At 46.0% G+C, this 19,353-nt stretch overlaps 1 protein-coding gene across 2 annotated transcripts in view; it reads left to right on the forward strand.

Annotated features, from left to right (window-relative positions):
* Nucleotides 1-16,440: 16,440 nt before the first annotated feature.
* The window catches only part of DENND4C (DENN domain containing 4C), a 181,820-nt gene continuing 178,907 nt past the window's right edge, over nt 16,441-19,353 (forward strand). For both annotated transcript variants that reach the window (XM_069766158.1, XM_069766167.1), the window contains exon 1: nt 16,441-16,611. The gene's annotated coding sequence lies outside the window, so the exon portion shown is untranslated. The remainder of the gene's footprint in view (nt 16,612-19,353) is intronic.

Here is a 19,353-nt window from a genome sequence, read left to right on the forward strand (position 1 = left end):
AACAATTGGAGCTACCGTATATACTCGAGTATAAGCCGACCCGAGTATAAGCCGACCCCCCTAATTTTGCCACAAAAAACTGGGAAAACTTATTGACTCGAGTATAAGCCTAGGGTAGAAAATGCAGCATTTACCGGTGAATTTCAAAAATAAAAATAGATGCTCCATACCGTTCATTATTGCCCCATAGATGCTCCATATACAACTGTGCTATATAGAATGCTCTGCACCTTTGATTATGGCCCCATAGATGCTCCTTATAATGCTGTGCCCCATATATGCTCTGCACCTTTATGGCCCCATAGGTGCTCCTTATAATGCTGTGCCCCATATATGCTCTGCACCTTTATGGCCCCATAGGTGCTCCTTATAATGCTGTGCCCCATATATGCTCTGCACCTTTATGGCCCCATAGGTGCTCCTTATAATGCTGTGCCCCTTATATGCTCTGCACCTTTATGGCCCCATAGGTGCTCCTTATAATGCTGTGCCCCTTATATGCTCTGCACCTTTATGGCCCCATAGATGCTCCTTATAATGCTGTGCCCCATATATGCTCTGCACCTTTATGGCCCCATAGGTGCTCCTTATAATGCTGTGCCCCTTATATGCTCTGCACCTTTATGGCCCCATAGGTGCTCCTTATAATGCTGTGCCCCTTATATGCTCTGCACCTTTATGGCCCCATAGATGCTCCTTATAATGCTGTGCCCCATATATGCTCTGCACCTTTATGGCCCCATAGGTGCTCCTTATAATGCTGTGCCCCATATATGCTCTGCACCTTTATGGCCCCATAGGAGCTCCTTATAATGCTGTGCCCCATATATGCTCTGCACCTTTATGGCCCCATAGGTGCTCCTTATAATGCTGTGCCCCATATATGCTCTGCACCTTTATGGCCCCATAGGTGCTCCTTATAATGCTGTGCCCCTTATATGCTCTGCACCTTTATGGCCCCATAGATGCTCCTTATAATGCTGTGCCCCATATATGCTCTGCACCTTTATGGCCCCATAGGTGCTCCTTATAATGCTGTGCCCCTTATATGCTCTGCACCTTTATGGCCCCATAGGTGCTCCTTATAATGCTGTGCCCCTTATATGCTCTGCACCTTTATGGCCCCATAGGTGCTCCTTATAATGCTGTGCCCCTTATATGCTCTGCACCTTTATGGCCCCATAGATGCTCCTTATAATGCTGTGCCATATATGCTCTGCACCTTTATGGCCCCATAGATGCTCCTTATAATGCTGTGCCCCTTATATGCTCTGCACCTTTATGGCCCCATAGGTGCTCCTTATAATGCTGTGCCCCTTATATGCTCTGCACCTTTATGGCCCCATAGATGCTCCTTATAATGCTGTGCCATATATGCTCTGCACCTTTATGGCCCCATAGGTGCTCCTTATAATGCTGTGCCCCATTTATGCTCTGCACCTTTATGGCCCCATAGGTGCTCCTTATAATGCTGTGCCCCTTATATGCTCTGCACCTTTATGGCCCCATAGGTGCTCCTTATAATGCTGTGCCCCATTTATGCTCTGCACCTTTAAGGCCCCATAGGTGCTCCTTATAATGCTGTGCCCCATATATGCTCTGCACCTTTATGGCCCCATAGATGCTCCTTATAATGCTGTGCCCCATATATGCTCTGCACCTTTATGGCCCCATAGGTGCTCCTTATAATGCTGTGCCCCTTATATGCTCTGCACCTTTATGGCCCCATAGATGCTCCTTATAATGCTGTGCCCCATATATGCTCTGCACCTTTATGGCCCCATAGGTGCTCCTTATAATGCTGTGCCCCATATATGCTCTGCACCTTTATGGCCCCATAGGTGCTCCTTATAATGCTGTGCCCCTTATATGCTCTGCACCTTTATGGCCCCATAGATGCTCCTTATAATGCTGTGCCATATATGCTCTGCACCTTTATGGCCCCATAGGTGCTCCTTATAATGCTGTGCCCCATTTATGCTCTGCACCTTTATGGCCCCATAGGTGCTCCTTATAATGCTGTGCCCCTTATATGCTCTGCACCTTTATGGCCCCATAGGTGCTCCTTATAATGCTGTGCCCCATTTATGCTCTGCACCTTTATGGCCCCATAGGTGCTCCTTATAATGCTGTGCCCCATATATGCTCTGCACCTTTATGGCCCCATAGGTGCTCCTTATAATGCTGTGCCCCATATATGCTCTGCACCTTTATGGCCCCATAGGTGCTCCTTATAATGCTGTGCCCCTTATATGCTCTGCACCTTTATGGCCCCATAGGTGCTCCTTATAATGCTGTGCCCCATTTATGCTCTGCACCTTTATGGCCCCATAGGTGCTCCTTATAATGCTGTGCCCCATATATGCTCTGCACCTTTATGGCCCCATAGATGCTCCTTATAATGCTGTGCCCCATATATGCTCTGCACCTTTATGGCCCCATAGGTGCTCCTTATAATGCTGTGCCCCATATATGCTCTGCACCTTTATGGCCCCATAGGTGCTCCTTATAATGCTGTGCCCCTTATATGCTCTGCACCTTTATGGCCCCATAGATGCTCCTTATAATGCTGTGCCCCATATATGCTCTGCACCTTTATGGCCCCATAGGTGCTCCTTATAATGCTGTGCCCCTTATATGCTCTGCACCTTTATGGCCCCATAGGTGCTCCTTATAATGCTGTGCCCCTTATATGCTCTGCACCTTTATGGCCCCATAGGTGCTCCTTATAATGCTGTGCCCCTTATATGCTCTGCACCTTTATGGCCCCATAGGTGCTCCTTATAATGCTGTGCCCCTTATATGCTCTGCACCTTTATGGCCCCATAGGTGCTCCTTATAATGCTGTGCCCCATTTATGCTCTGCACCTTTATGGCCCCATAGGTGCTCCTTATAATGCTGTGCCCCATTTATGCTCTGCACCTTTATGGCCCCATAGGTGCTCCTTATAATGCTGTGCCCCATATATGCTCTGCACCTTTATGGCCCCATAGGTGCTCCTTATAATGCTGTGCCCCATATATGCTCTGCACCTTTATGGCCCCATAGGTGCTCCTTATAATGCTGTGCCCCTTATATGCTCTGCACCTTTATGGCCCCATAGGTGCTCCTTATAATGCTGTGCCCCATTTATGCTCTGCACCTTTATGGCCCCATAGGTGCTCCTTATAATGCTGTGCCCCATATATGCTCTGCACCTTTATGGCCCCATAGATGCTCCTTATAATGCTGTGCCCCATATATGCTCTGCACCTTTATGGCCCCATAGGTGCTCCTTATAATGCTGTGCCCCATATATGCTCTGCACCTTTATGGCCCCATAGGTGCTCCTTATAATGCTGTGCCCCTTATATGCTCTGCACCTTTATGGCCCCATAGATGCTCCTTATAATGCTGTGCCCCATATATGCTCTGCACCTTTATGGCCCCATAGGTGCTCCTTATAATGCTGTGCCCCTTATATGCTCTGCACCTTTATGGCCCCATAGGTGCTCCTTAGAATGCTGTGCCCCTTATATGCTCTGCACCTTTATGGCCCCATAGGTGCTCCTTATAATGCTGTGCCCCTTATATGCTCTGCACCTTTATGGCCCCATAGGTGCTCCTTATAATGCTGTGCCCCTTATATGCTCTGCACCTTTATGGCCCCATAGGTGCTCCTTATAATGCTGTGCCCCATATATGCTCTGCACCTTTATGGCCCCATAGGTGCTCCTTAGAATGCTGCTGGTGCTGCCATAAAAAAAAAAAAAAAAAAATCACATACTCACCTCTCTTCTCAGGACGCCGGCGCTTTCAATAATTACCTGCTCCGTCTGCGGCTCCGTCTCCAGCACTGACGCTCAGCAGAGGGCGCGCACTGACTACGTCACAGCGCCCTCTAACCTGAGCGTCACTGCTAGAGGACGCTGGAGTCGGAGCCGGAGCGAGGAGCAGGTAATTATAGCGCTGCGCTCCCCTTACCTGCTGCGGCGCGGTCCCTGCAGTCCCTGGCTTCTCCGGCGCTGCAGCTTCTTCCTGTAATTGAGCGGTCACATGGCACCGATCATTTACAGCAATGAATATGCGGCTCCTCCCCTATGGGGGTGGAGCTGCCTATTCATTTCTGTAATGAGCGGTGCCATGTGACCGCTCAGTGCAGGAAGAATCTGCAGCGCCGGAGAAGCCAGGGACTGCAGGGACCGCGCCGCAGCAGGTAAGTATGACTACACAGCCCCCGCTCCCCCTCCCCTGCCGACACCCGGGTATATGACTCGAGTATAAGCCGAGAGGGGGACTTGCAGCCCAAAAAAATGGGCTGAAAATCTCGGCTTATACTCGAGTATATACGGTAATTTTCCATTCAAAAAGTCAAAAGGCGCGCCTTCCCTTCCGAGCCCTGCCGTGTGCCCAAACAGTGGTTTACCCCCACATATGAGGTATCGGCGTACTCGGGAGAAATTGCTCAACAAATTTTAGGATCCATTTTATCCTATTGCCCATGTGAAAATGAAAAAATTGAGGCGAAAAGAAATTTTTTGTGAAAAAAAAGTACTTTTTCAATTTTACGGATCAATTTGTGAAGCACCTGGGGGTTTAAAGGGCTCACTAGGCATCTAGATAAGTTCCTTAGGGGGTCCAGTTTCCAAAATGGGGTCACTTGTGGGGGAGCTCCAATGTTTAGGCACACAGGGTCTCTCCAAACGCGACATGGTGTCCGCTAACGATGGAGATAATTTTTCATTCAAAAAGTCAAATGGCGCTCCTTCCCTTCCGAGCCTTACCATGTGCCCAAACAGTGGTTTACCCCCACATGTGAGGTATCGGTGTACACAGGAGAAATTGCCCAACAAATTTTATGATCCATTTTATCCTGTTGTCCATGTGAAAATGAAAAAATTGAGGCTAAAATATTTTTTTTGTGAAAAAAAAGTACTTTTTCATTTTTACGGATCAATTTGTGAAACACCTGGGGGTTTAAAGGGCTCACAATGCATCTAGATAAGTTCCTTGGGGCGTCTAGTTTCCAAAATGGGGTCACTTGTGGGGGAGCTCCAATGTTTAGACACACAGGGGCTCTCCAAACGTGACATGGTGTCCGCTAAAGAGTGCAGCCAATTTTTCATTCAAAAAGTCAAATGGCGCTCCTTCCCTTCCAAGCCCTGCCGTGCGCCCAAACAGTGGTTTACCCCCACATATGCAGTATCAGTGTACTCAGGACAAATTGGACAACAACTTTCGTTGTTCAGTTTCTCCTTTTACCATTGGGAAAATAAAAAAATTGTTGCTGAAAAATCATTTTTGTGACTAAAAAGTTAAATGTTCATTTTTTCCTTCCATGTTGCTTCTGCTGCTGTGAAGCACCTGAAGGGTTAATAAACTTCTGGAATGTGGTTTTGTGCACCTTGAGGGGTGCAGTTTTTAGAATGGTGTCACTTTTGGGTATTTTCAGCCATATGGACCCCTCAAACTGACTTCAAATGTGAGGTGGTCCCTCAAAAAAATGGTTTTGTAAATTTCGTTGTAAAAATGAGAAATCGCTGGTCAAATTTTAACCCTTATAACTTCCTAGCAAAAAAAAATTTTGTTTCCAAAATTGTGCTGATGTAAAGTATACATGTGGGAAATGTTATTTATTAACTATTTTGTGTCACATAACTCTCTGGTTTAACAGAATAAAAATTCAAAATGTGAAAATTGCGAAATTTTCAAAATTTTCGCCAAATTTCCGTTTTTATCACAAATAAACACAGAATTTATTGACCTAAATTTACCACTAACATGAAGCCCAATATGTCACGAAAAAACAATCTCAGAACCGCTAGGATCCATTGAAGCGTTCCTGAGTTATTACCTCATAAAGGGACACTGGTCAGAATTGCAAAAAACGGCAAGGTCTTTAAGGTCAAAATAGGCTGGGTCATGAAGGGGTTAAAGTTTGCAACAAGCCACCTGGGAGACACACCAAACATGTGGAAGAAGGTGCTCTGGTCGCATGAAACCAAAATCGAACTTTTTGGCAACAATGCCAAACGATATGTTTGGCGTAAAGGCAACACCCTCATCACCCTGAACACAACATCCCCACTGTCAAACATGATGGTGGCAGCATCATAATTTGGGCCTGCTTTTCTTCAGCAGGGACAGGGAAGATGGTTAAAATTGATGGGAAGATGGATGGAGCCAAATACAGGACCATTCTTGAAGAAAATCTGTTGGAGTCTGCAAAAGACCTGAGACCGGGACGGAGATTTGTCTTCCAACAAGACTATGATCCCAAATATAAAGCAAAATCTACAATGGAATGGTTCACAAACAAACGTATCCAGGTGTTAGAATGGCCAAGTCAAAGTCCAGACCTCAATCCAATCGAGAATCTGTGGAAAGAGCTGAAAACTGCTGTTCACAAACGATCTCCATCAAACCGCACTCAGCTCAACCTGTTTGCCAAGGAAGAATGGGCAAGAATTTCAATGTCTCGATGTACAAAACTGATATAGACATAGCCTAAGCGACTTGCAGCTGTAATCGCAGCAAAAAGTGGCACAACAAAGTATTACCGTATATACTCGAGTATAAGCCGACCCGAGTATAAGCGGACCCCCCTAATTTTGCCACAAAAAACTGGGAAAACTTATTGACTCGAGTATAAGCCTAGGGTGGAAATGCAGCATTTACCGGTGAATTTCAAAAATAAAAATAGATCATTATTTCCCCATAGCTGTGCCATATAGTGCTCTGCACCATTCATATTTCCCCATAGCTGTGCCCCATATAGTGCTCTGCACCGTTCACTGTGCCCCCTAGCTGTGCCATATACAGTGCTCTGCACCGTTCACTGTGCCCCATAGCTGTGCCATATACGGTGCTCTGCACCGTTCATTGTGCCCCCTAGCTGTGCCATATACGGTGCTCTGCACCGTTCACTGTGCCCCCTAGCTGTGCCTTATACGGTGCTCTGCACCGTTCATTGTGCCCCCTAGCTGTGCCTTATACGGTGCTCTGCACCGTTCATTGTGCCCCCTAGCTGTGCCTTATACGGTGCTCTGCACCGTTCATTGTGCTCCCTAGCTGTGCCTTATACGGTGCTCTGCACCGTTCACTGTGCCCCATAGATGCTCCACATTAATCTGTGCTGCCGCTGCTACTGCTGCAATAAAAAAAAAAAACACATACTCACCTCCCTTGATTGCAGCTCCCAGCGTCTCGTTCCGGCGCCTCCATCTTCCCGGCGTCTCTGCTCTGACTGATCAGGCAGAGGGCGCCGCGCACACTATATGCGTCATCGCGCCCTCTGCCTGATCAGTCAGAGAGCGCAGACGCCGGGAAGATGGAGGCGCCGGCCGGGAAGATGGATCGGCGCCCGGCGGCTGGAACGAGGACAGGTGAATATAACATACTCACCTAGTCCTGGCGATCCTCGCGCTGTCCCCTCCTGTCTTCGGCGCTGCAGCTTCTTTCTCTATCAGCGGTCACCGGCACCGCTGATTAGAGAAATGAATAAGCGGCTCCGCCCCTATGGGAGGTGGAGCCGCTTATTCATTTCTGTAATGAGCGGTCCCACGTGACCGCTGAAGAGAGGAAGAAGCTGCAGCGCCGAAGCCCGTGGGACGGCAGGGACAGCGCGAGGATCGCTGGGACTAGGTAAGTATACCCCAGCGCCCTCAGCCCCTCACCTGCCGACCCCACCGCTACCGTGACTCGAGTATAAGCCGAGGGGGGCACTTTCAGCCCTAAAATTTGGGCTGAAAATCTCGGCTTATACTCGAGTATATACGGTAAGTTAAAGGGGCCGAATAATATTGCACGCCCCACTTTTCAGTTTTTGAATTTCCACAAAAATGTAAAATAACCAATAAATTTCGTTCAACTTCACAAATGTGTTCCACTTGTTGCTGATTCTTCACCAAAAATTTACATTTGGTATCTTTATGTTTGAAGCATGATATGTGGGAAAAGGTTGAAAAGTTCAAGGGGCCGAATACTTTCGCAAGGCACTGTATATGTCAGTGAGTGCTCATCATCTCATTAAATACATTTACATTTGACCGGCTTCATTTTCCTGAAATTGCCTGCGCCCCCGACAACCAATGTGCCAAAATTTCGCACAGGCCAACTAGTATACATCATATTCAAATTTTAAGAGTTACACATCAACATGATGTGAACAATAATTCCGTGCATAAAGTGCTTCACTGTGCAAATAATCAGAAATACATACATATAGATCAATATACGGTAGATATCTTAGTCATAATTAGTGATAAGTGACAGCTGTACAAAATTCATTAAATGTATGACTCCCCCCATTTAGCATAAGTGCACACGTTCAGGATTTTTAACGTTTTTCCGTCCGTTTTCCACAGAAAAAAACGCTAAAAAAAAGCTTAAAAAAGCCCCTCATCATTTTTAATGCATTACGCATTTTTTGTGCACATGCTGCATTTTTTCTCGCAGCAGAATCGCATTCCAGAAAAAAGCGCAGCATGTTCATTCTTTGTGCAGAATCGTGGCGATTCCACACACATAGGAATGCATTGATCCTCTTACTTCCCGCATGGGGCTATGCCCACCATGTGGGAAGTAAGCGGATGTGTGGTTGGTACCCAGGGTGCATAGGCAGCATCATTAGTAAAAGGTTGGTCACACTTGTCAAACACAATGTTTGACAAGTGTGACCAACCTGTCAATCAGTTTTCCAAGCGATGCTACAGATTGCTTGGAAAACACTAGCATTCTGCAAGCTAATTACGCTTGCAAAATGCTAGTGTTTAGCGGGAATACGCATGCCAATTCCGTATGCGTTATAGCCGCGGCAGTGAGGTGCAAAATTGCTGCAGAAATTTCCGCGGCAATTCTGCAACGTGTGCACATAGCCTTACACTCAGAGAACTGGTGCCAATAACCAGCATCCTAATTAAATCCATCCTGCCCCATTTGTCTCCATCCTGCCCCGTGTCTCCCATCCTGCCCCGTGTCTCACATTCTGCTCCCGTGTCTCACATTCTGCTCCCGTGTCTCACATCCTGCTCCCGTGTCTCACATCCTGCTCCCGTGTCTCACATCCTGCTCCAGTGTCTCACATCCTGACCCCGTGTCTCACATCCTGCTCCCGTGTCTCACATCCTGCTCCCGTGTCTCACATCCTGCTCCCGTGTCTCACATCCTGCTCCCGTGTCTCACATCCTGCTCCAGTGTCTCACATCCTGCTCCAGTGTCTCACATCCTGACCCCGTGTCTCACATCCTGCTCCCGTGTCTCACATTCTGCTCCCGTGTCTCACATTCTGCTCCCGTGTCTCACATCCTGCTCCCGTGTCTCACATCCTGCTCCAGTGTCTCACATCCTGCTCCCGTGTCTCACATCCTGCTCCCGTGTCTCACATCCTGCTCCCGTGTCTCACATCCTGACCCCGTGTCTCACATTCTACCCCGTGTCTCACATTCTACCCCGTGTCTCACATTCTACCCCGTGTCTCACATTCTACCCCGTGTCTCACATCTTGCCCTGTGTCTCATATACTGCCCCCCGTGTCTCATATCCTACCCCCGTGTCCCACCTCTTGCCTCCATGTCTCATATCCTGCCCCATGTCTCACATACTGCACCCTGTATCTCACATACTGCCCCGTGTCTCATATGTCCTGTCCCGTGCCTAACATCCTGCCCCCGTGTGTCTCACATTCTCCCGTGTCTCACATTATCCCCCGTGTCTCACATTCTGCCCCATGTCTCACATTCTGCCCCGTGTCTCATATGTCCTGCCCCCTTGTGTCTCACATTCTGCCCCTTTGTGTCTCACATCCTGCCCCGTGTCTCACATCCTGCTCTGTCCTCCGTAGTACACGCCTGCGCAAGGCAATCTTGCTTTGCGCAGGCATGTACTACGGAGGACAGAGAATGAACTTCAATCCAATATTGCAGCCAGCATGCAGCCAGCGGGTAAGGAAAGGGTGAATCAAACACCTGAAAACTCCGCCCATATGACCCAAAACCAGTCCCGCCAAATTCAGGTGACAGGTTCCCTTTAAACAAGACAGTTCTCTAGCCCACACACACTATACTGTATCAATCACAGGCACTATTACACACACACTCACACACACACTATACTACAGGTCCTTCTCAAAAAATTAGCATATAGTGTTAAATTTCATTATTTACCATAATGTAATGATTACAATTAAACTTTCATATATTATAGATTCATTATCCACCAACTGAAATTTGTCAGGTATTTTATTGTTTTAATACTGATGATTTTGGCATACAACTCCTGATAACCCAAAAAACCTGTCTCAATAAATTAGCATATCAAGAAAAGGTTCTCTAAACGACCTATTACCCTAATCTTCTGAATCAACTAATTAACTCTAAACACATGCAAAAGATACCTGAGGCTTTTATAAACTCCCTGCCTGGTTCATTACTCAAAACCCCCATCATGGGTAAGACTAGCGACCTGACAGATGTCAAGAAGGCCATCATTGACACCCTCAAGCAAGAGGGTAAGACCCAGAAAGAAATTTCTCAACAAATAGGCTGTTCCCAGAGTGCTGTATCAAGGCACCTCAATGGTAAGTCTGTTGGAAGGAAACAATATGGCAGAAAACGCTGTACAACGAGAAGAGGAGACCGGACCCTGAGGAAGATTGTGGAGAAGGACCGATTCCAGACCTTGGGGAACCTGAGGAAGCAGTGGACTGAGTCTGGTGTGGAAACATCCAGAGCCACCGTGCACAGGCGTGTGCAAGAAATGGGCTACAGGTGCCGCATTCCCCAGGTAAAGCCACTTTTGAACCATAAACAGCGGCAGAGGCGCCTGACCTGGGCTACAGAGAAGCAGCACTGGACTGTTGCTAAGTGGTCCCAAGTACTTTTTTCTGATGAAAGCAAATTTTGCATGTCATTCGGAAATCAAGGTGCCAGAGTCTGGAGGAAGACTGGGGAGAAGGAAATGCCAAAATGCCTGAAGTCCAGTGTCAAGTACCCACAGTCAGTGATGGTGTGGGGTGCCATGTCAGCTGCTGGTGTTGGTCCACTGTGTTTCATCAAGGGCAGGGTCAATGCAGCTAGCTATCAGGAGATTTTGGAGCACTTCATGCTTCCATCGGCTGAAATGCTTTATGGAGATGAAGATTTCATTTTTCAGCACGACCTGGCACCTGCTCACAGTGCCAAAACCACTGGTAAATGGTTTACTGACCATGGTATTACTGTGCTCAATTGGCCTGCCAACTCTCCTGACCTGAACCCCATAGAGAATCTGTGGGATATTGTGAAGAGAAAGTTGAGAAACGCAAGACCCAACACTCTGGATGAGCTTAACCCCTCTGTGACCCTAGACGTACTATCCCGTCGAGGTGCCCTGGGCTTATCTGACCCTGGACGGGATAGTACGTCATAGCCGATCGGCCGCGCTCACGGGGGGAGCGCGGCCGATCGCGGCCGGGTGTCAGCTGCTTATCGCAGCTGACATCCGGCACTATGTGCCAGGAGCGGTCACGGACCGCCCCCGGCACATTAACCCCTGGCACACCGCGATCAAAGATGATCGCGATGTGCCGGCGGTGCAGGGAAGCACCGCGCAGGGAGGGGGCTCCCTGCGGGCTTCCCTGAGACCCCCGGAGCAACGCGATGTGATCGCGTTGCTGCGAGGGTCTCACCTCCCTCCCTGCTCCCTCCAGCCCCGGATCCAAGATGGCCGCGGATCCGGGTCCTGCAGGGAGGGAGGTGGCTTCACAGAGCCTGCTCAGAGCAGGCACTGTGAAGCCTGCAGCGCTGCATGTCAGATCAGTGATCTGACAGAGTGCTGTGCAAACTGTCAGATCACTGATCTGTGATGTCCCCCCCTGGGACAAAGTAAAAAAGTAAAAAAAAAAATTTCCAAATGTGTAAAAAAAATAAAAAAAAATATTCCAAAATAATGAAAAAAAAAATAAAATATTATTCCCATAAATACATTTCTTCATCTAAATAAAAAAAAAAAAACCAATAAAAGTACACATATTTAGTATCGCCGCGTCCGTAACGACCCGACCTATAAAACTGTCCCACTAGTTAACCCCTTCAGTAAACACCGTAAGAAAAAAAAAAAAAAAACGAGGCAAAAAACAATGCTTTATTATCATACCGCCGAACAAAAAGTGGAATAACGCGATTAAAAGGACAGATATAAATAACCATGGTACCGCTGAAAGCGTCATATAGCATCATCAGCAAAAAATAAAAAAGTTATAGTCCTGAGAATAAAGCGATGCAAAAATAATTATTTTTTCTGTAAAATAGTTTTTATCGTATAAAAGCGCAAAACCATAAAAAAATGATATAAATGAGGTATCGCTGTAATCGTACTGACCCGAAGAATAAAACTGATTCATCAATTTTACCAAACGCGGAACGGTATAAACGCCTCCCCCAATAGAAATTCATGAATAGCTGGCTTTTGGTCATTCTTCCTCACAAAAATCGGAATAAAAAGCGATCAAAAAATGTCACGTGCCCAAAAATGTTTTCAATAAAAACGTCAACTCGTCCCGCAAAAAACAAGACCTCACATGACTCTGTGGACCAAAATATGGAAAAATTATAGCTCTCAAAATGTGGTATTGCAAAAAATATTTTTTGCAATAAAAAGGGTCTTTCAGTGTGTGACGGCTGCCAATCATAAAAATCCGCTAAAAAACTCGCTATAAAAGTAAATCAAACCCCCCTTCATCACCCCCTTAGTTAGGGAAAAATAAAAAAAAATGTATTTATTTCCATTTTCCCATTAGGGCTAGGGTTAGGGCTAGGGTTAGGGCTAGGGTTAGGGCTAGGGTTAGGGCTAGGGTTAGGGCTAGGGTTAGGGCTAGGGTTAGGGCTAGGGTTAAGGTTAGGGCTAGGGTTAGGGTTAGGGTTAGGGTTGGGGCTACAGTTAGGGTTGGGGCTAAAGTTAGGGTTAGGGTTTAGATTACATTTACAGTTGGGAATAGGGTTGGGATTAGGGTTAGGGGTGTGTTTAGATTAGGGTTTCAGTTATAATTGGGGGGTTTCCACTGTTTCGGCACATCAGGGGCTCTCCAAACACGACATGGCGTCCGATCTCAATTCCAGCCAATTCTGCGTTGAAAAAGTAAAACAGTGCTCCTTCCCTTCCGAGCTCTCCTGTGTGCCCAAACAGGGGTTTACCCCAACATATGGGGTATCAGCGTACTCAGGACAAATTGGACAACAACTTTTGTGGACCAATTTCTCCTGTTACCCTTGGGAAAATACAAAACTGGGGGCTAAAAAATAATTTTGTGGGAAAACAAAAAGATTTTTTATTTTCACGGCTCTGCGTTATAAACTGTAGTGAAACACTTGGGGGTTCAAAGTTCTCACAACACATCTAGATAAGTTCATTGAGGGGTCTAGTTTCCAATATGGGGTCACTTGTGGGGGGTTTCTACTGTTTAGGTACATTAGGGGCTCTGCAAACGCAATGTGACGCCTGCAGACCAATCCATCTAAGTCTGCATTCCAAATGATGCTCCTTCCCTTCCGAGCCCTCCCATGCGCCCAAACGGTGGTTCCCCCCCACATATCGGGTATCAGCGTACTCAGGACAAATTGGACAACAACATTTAGGGTCCAATTTCTCCTGCTAACCTTGGAAAAATACAAAACTGGGGGCTAAAATATAATTTTGTGGAAAAAAAAATATTTTTTATTTGCATGGCTCTGCGTTATAAACTGTAGTGAAATACTTGGGGGTTCAAAGCTCTCACAACATATCAAGATGAGTTCCTTAGGGGGTCTACTTTCCAAAATGGTGTCACTTGTGGGGGGTTTCTACTGTTTAGGTACATTAGGGGCTCTGCAAACGCAATGTGACGCCTGCAGACCATTCCATCTAAGTCTGCATTCCAAATGGCGCTCCTTCCCTTCCGAATCCTCCCATGCGCCCAAACGGTGGTTCCCCCCCACATATGGGGTATCAGCGTACTCAGGACAAATTGGACAACAACTTTTGGGGTCCAATTTCTCCTGTTACCCTAGGGAAAATACAAAACTGGGGGCTAAAAAATAATTTTTGTGGGAAAAAAATTTTGTTTTATTTTTATGGCTCTGCATTATAAACTTCTGTGAAGCCCTTGGTGGGTCAAAGTGCTCACCACACATCCAGATAAGTTCCTTAGGGGGTCTACTTTCCAAAATGGTGTCACTTGTGGGGGGTTTCAATGTTTAGGCACATCAGTGGCTCTCCAAACGCAACATGGCGTCCCATCTCAATTTCTGTCAATTTTGCATTGAAAAGTCAAACTGCGCTCCTTCCCTTCCGAGCTCTCCCATGTGCCCAAACAGTGGTTTACTGCCACATATGGGGTATCAGCGTACTCAGGACAAATTGGACAACAACTTTTGAGGTCCAATTTCTTCTCTTACCCTTGGAAAAATAAAAAATTGGGGGCAAAAATATAATTTTTGTGAAAAAATATGATTTTTTATTTTTACGGTTCTGCATTATAAACTTCTGTGAAGCACTTGGTGGGTCAAAGTGCTCACCACACATCCAGATAAGTTCCTTAGGGGGTCTACTTTCCAAAATGGTGTCACTTGTGGGGGGTTTCAATGTTTAGGCACATCAGTGGCTCTCCAAACGCAACATGGCGTCCCATCTCAATTCCTGTCAATTTTGCATTGAAAAGTCAAATAGCGCTCCTTCCCTTCCGAGCTCTCCCATGTGCCCAAACAGTGGTTTACTGCCACATATGGGGTATCAGCGTACTCAGGACAAATTGGACAACAACTTTTGAGGTCCAATTTCTTCTCTTACCCTTGGAAAAATAAAAAATTGGGGGCAAAAATATAATTTTTGTGAAAAAATATGATTTTTTATTTTTACGGTTCTGCATTATAAACTTCTGTGAAGCACTTGGTGGGTCAAAGTGCTCACCACACATCCAGATAAGTTCCTTAGGGGGTCTACTTTCCAAAATGGTGTCACTTGTGGGGGGTTTCAATGTTTAGGCACATCAGTGGCTCTCCAAACGCAACATGGCGTCCCATCTCAATTCCTGTCAATTTTGCATTGAAAAGTCAAATAGCGCTCCTTCCCTTCCGAGCTCTCCCATGTGCCCAAACAGTGGTTTACCCCCACATATGGGGTATCAGCGTACTCAGGACAAATTGGACAACAACTTTTTGGGTCCAATTTCTCCTGTTACCCTTGGTAAAATAAAACAAATTGGAGCTGAAGTAAATTTTTTGTGTAAAAAAGTTAAATGTTCATTTTTATTTAAACATTCCAAAAATTCCTATTAAACACCTGAAGGGTTAATAAACTTCTTGAATGTGGTTTTGAGCACCTTGAGGGGTGCAGTTTTTAGAATGGTGTCACACTTGGGCATTTTCTATCATATAGACCCCTCAAAATGACTTCAAATGAGACGTGGTCCCTAAAAAAAATGGTGTTGTAAAAATGAGAAATTGCTGGTCAACTTTTAACCCTTATAACTCCCTAACAAAAAAAAAAATTGGTTCCAAAATTATGCTGATGTAAAGGAGACATGTGGGAAATGTTACTTATTAAGTATTTTGTGTGACATATCTCTGTGATTTAATTGCATAAAAATTCAAAGTTTGAAAATTGCGAAATTTTCAAACTTTTCGCCAAAGTTCCGTTTTTTTCACAAATAAACACAGGTAATATCAAAGAAATTTTACCACTATCATGAAGTACAATATGTCACGAGAAAACAATGTCAGAATCACCAGGATCCGTTGAAGCGTTTCGGAGTTATAACCTCATAAAGGGACAGTGGTCAGAATTGTAAAAATTGGCCTGGTCATTGACGTGCAAACCACCCTTGGGGGTAAAGGGGTTAAGGCCGCTATTGAAGCATCCTGGGCCTCCATAACATCTCAGCAGTGTCACAGGCTGATTGCCTCCATGCCACGCCGCATTGAAGCAGTCATTTCTGCCAAAGGATTCCCGACCAAGTATTGAGTGCATAACTGAACATTATTATTTGTTGGTTTTTTTGTTTGTTATTAAAAAACACTTTTATTTGATTGGATGGGTGAAACTATGCTAATTTATTGAGACAGGTTTTTTGGGTTATCAGTAGTTGTATGCCAAAATCATCAGTATTAAAACAATAAAAGACCTGACAAATTTCAGTTGGTGGATAATGAATCTATAATATATGAAAGTTTAATTGTAATCATTACATTATGGTAATTAATGAAATTTAACACTATATGCTAATTTTTTGAGAAGGACCTGTATATCAATCACAAGCACTATTCCGCTGGTAGGTGAAAAACTTACGTAACCAGAGTGACTCGGCTCCCGCCATGACAGCACAACACAAGTTTTCTCCACAGGCAATACACCAGGGATGAGATCACGTGTCACCTGACGTTCCCAAGTCAGAAAGTCAAAGGGAAACTTTATCCACTGCGGTACCAGAAGTAGCCACTAGGCGGCAGCAGGGAGGCGGTCACCGGGGCTAAGCCCGGAAGTATTCTCCGGTCTGAAGTGAAGATCATGGCGCCAGTGCTGCGGGTGACGGCCGCGGTGTCAGGGACAGCTAGCTGCGTGATAGTGTAATGTAAGCTGCTGCCATTAAGAGGCTTCCTATCGTGTGGTGCCCTCTGGCCCAGGTAGGTGAGGACAGGGCCTGGGTGTAGTGAGGGAGGGGCTGTGATGTCAGCGCAGGGGGAAATGACCACAATGTCCACACTGCCTGCACTTCTCGGGGCACCGGCTACAAGTGGCACCTGTCCGCCGCCTCCTCGCAGGATGCCATGGTGGCACAGATGTTGCAGGGCTGACTCTGTACCTCCTGCTGGTGCAGTTCTATGTAAGTTGTGCCAAGTGACACACACTGCTCTGCCATCTCCATTGTTGTGAGCAGAAGCTGGAATGTGCCTGTTGGTCAGGTTACTGACATTCCACCCATGCAGGGCTGGCACATGACGTCTCCAGTGTGCACAGTGGTGCCAGCGCTGTGTGTGGCACTCCTGGGGTGCCAGCCCTATCCTTGGCTGCGCCGGTCCTACCAGATCTCCGGATTCTGATATCCGCGCACACTGCTGCGCTTTCCGTGCGGAATCAGGTCCCATGCTGATCTTCTTCCCACCATCTAGCTGGACATCGGTGTAATTGCTGCCTGTAAATGGCTCCATCAGTGTCTCCAGTAGGAAGCTACTAGTCCGTGCCTGGCGCTCCCATAGATTTAAGGAGAATGTGTCCCTGGGTCAGGTTGTACTTGTAAATTGTCTTTATTCTCTGGGATGTAGGGGCAGTCATGTTCCCTGAACTGCTAACGGCACGAAGAAATCTGCTTTACAGCAGCTGCGTGAGCCATGGAAACAATAAACTTTAGGCTTTCACTATGGGAGTGTTAAAGGAGTGATCTGTGCAGTGAGGGGGAGGAGGTGAGCTGTTACCGCCACATGTAAATAGTGGGTCCCGTCTCTTAGGTCGGGGTCAGACCAGCATATAAATTTGATTTTCTTGGCCAGAAAAGTTGGCCAATTTTATCCGTAATCAGTTTCCTATGTTAATAATGGCGCTGTAGCTGTAACAATTGGATGAAATAAAGATCAGCCGTATAAGATCCGATTTGATTGTTTGTGCTGTGACATGTATAGGCAGAAGAAAATCGGACATACTGTGCTTTGTTTTTCTCCTCTCACATGGACACTCTTGGTCATCTCTCGTCGATATTTCAGGCCTGGACATGGTATATAATGCGTTCTGTCATTATAATCCTGCTAGCGATCATCATAAATGACGGCTAAGAAGTGTCAGCGTAAGAGCAAGCTTTTTTTTTCACCCGAGTGAGAACTGCAGGGTTTCAGGTTTTTTTAAAAAATGGTTTTCTTCTTTTTTTTTTTTTACTCTTCCATATCATTAACAGATTATAAAACAAATCGTTTTTTTTCCAGGATTAATGTTTTGGTATGCCTGCCTCAGATCTGCAAATCTTGCTAATTGTTGTGGATCTGAATACCTAAATTACTGGAACAAAGTGGGTTCAATGTTAAACTTGGAGCTTTTCCTGACATATATGATAACGTTGCCATAGGTCACCATGTAACAGATGGAGGCCAAAATTGGGTCTGTATATGCTGTATGGGACAGCACTTTCCTGTACGGAGGGCTACAGCTTAGGCCTCTTTCACAGTTCCGTTTTTTGCAATCAGTCCCGATCTGTCAAAATGTTGAATCCTGTGCAGATTGTAAAAAAAAAACAGATGCACTGGGTCCTTTTTTTTAACGGATCCGTCGAGGCTATGTGCACACGTTGTGTATGCGTCTTTGCCGCGTTTTTCCCCTGCGAAAATGCATACATAACACAAACCATGTTTAAAAATAATTAAAAAAATAAAAAACGTGATATTCTTACCTTCTGGCGTCCCCCGCAGCCTTTCCAATGCTCGCGATGCTGCCGGCAGCTCCCTTTCCCAGTAATGCCTTGCGAGACAATGACCTGTGATGATGTAGCGGTCTCGCGAGAGTGCTACGTCATCGGGTCATTTTGCAAGGCATCACTGGGAACGGGAGCATCGCGAGCATCAGGAAGGCCGCGGGGGACGCCGGAAGGTAAGAATATAACAAAATTTTTTTTACTTTTAATATATCTTTTTACTATTGGTGCTGCATAGACAGCGTCAATAGTAAAAAGAGAGAGAGGGCGAGAGAGAATTTCCCTGACTGTAAATTCTTCTGCGCATGCTCAGTTTCAAAAGACGGCATCCGTCGCTGTATTCCTGCTTTTGACAGTCAGCGACGGATCCTGCCTCCATAGGCTTCCATTATAGCCAACGACGGACAGCGCAGAATCCGTCGCTGGGCGATTTTCCGACGTACACAAACGTTTCTATGTGCGTTGTCTCCTCCCTACGGACAGCGATTTTACGACGGATCCAGCGCACGACGGATGAAAGGGAAAGCCATCCATCCCAATCCGTCGCTAATACAAGTCCATGAGAAAAAACAGATCCAGCAGAAACATTTGCTGGATCTGGTTTTTTTTTTTTCACAAAAAGCCGGATTTTGACGGAAACAAAAACACAGAAGTGTGAAAGAGGCCTTAAAGGGAACCTGTTACCAGGTTTGGCTGACATGAGATAACAGCCATCACCTTTCAGGGCTGATATAAAATTAGAATATCAAAAAGTTAATTTATTTAAGTACTTCAATACAAAATGTGAAAGTTACTGTGACGCTGTAAGAATCTGGCTGCACTCGGATGTCACCCGAGTGCAGTCCGATTAGAGCATGTATATTCAAACGAAGAGTGGACCCACTGGACCGTGATGACGAACCCCTCTCGGACGAGCTGACCAGGTGGACCGCCCCCTATACAGGGAGAGTTAGGGGCAGGCCCGTGAGGG

This window comes from Ranitomeya imitator, chromosome 1, assembly GCF_032444005.1.
Source record: "Ranitomeya imitator isolate aRanImi1 chromosome 1, aRanImi1.pri, whole genome shotgun sequence".
NCBI lineage: Eukaryota > Metazoa > Chordata > Amphibia > Anura > Dendrobatidae > Ranitomeya > Ranitomeya imitator.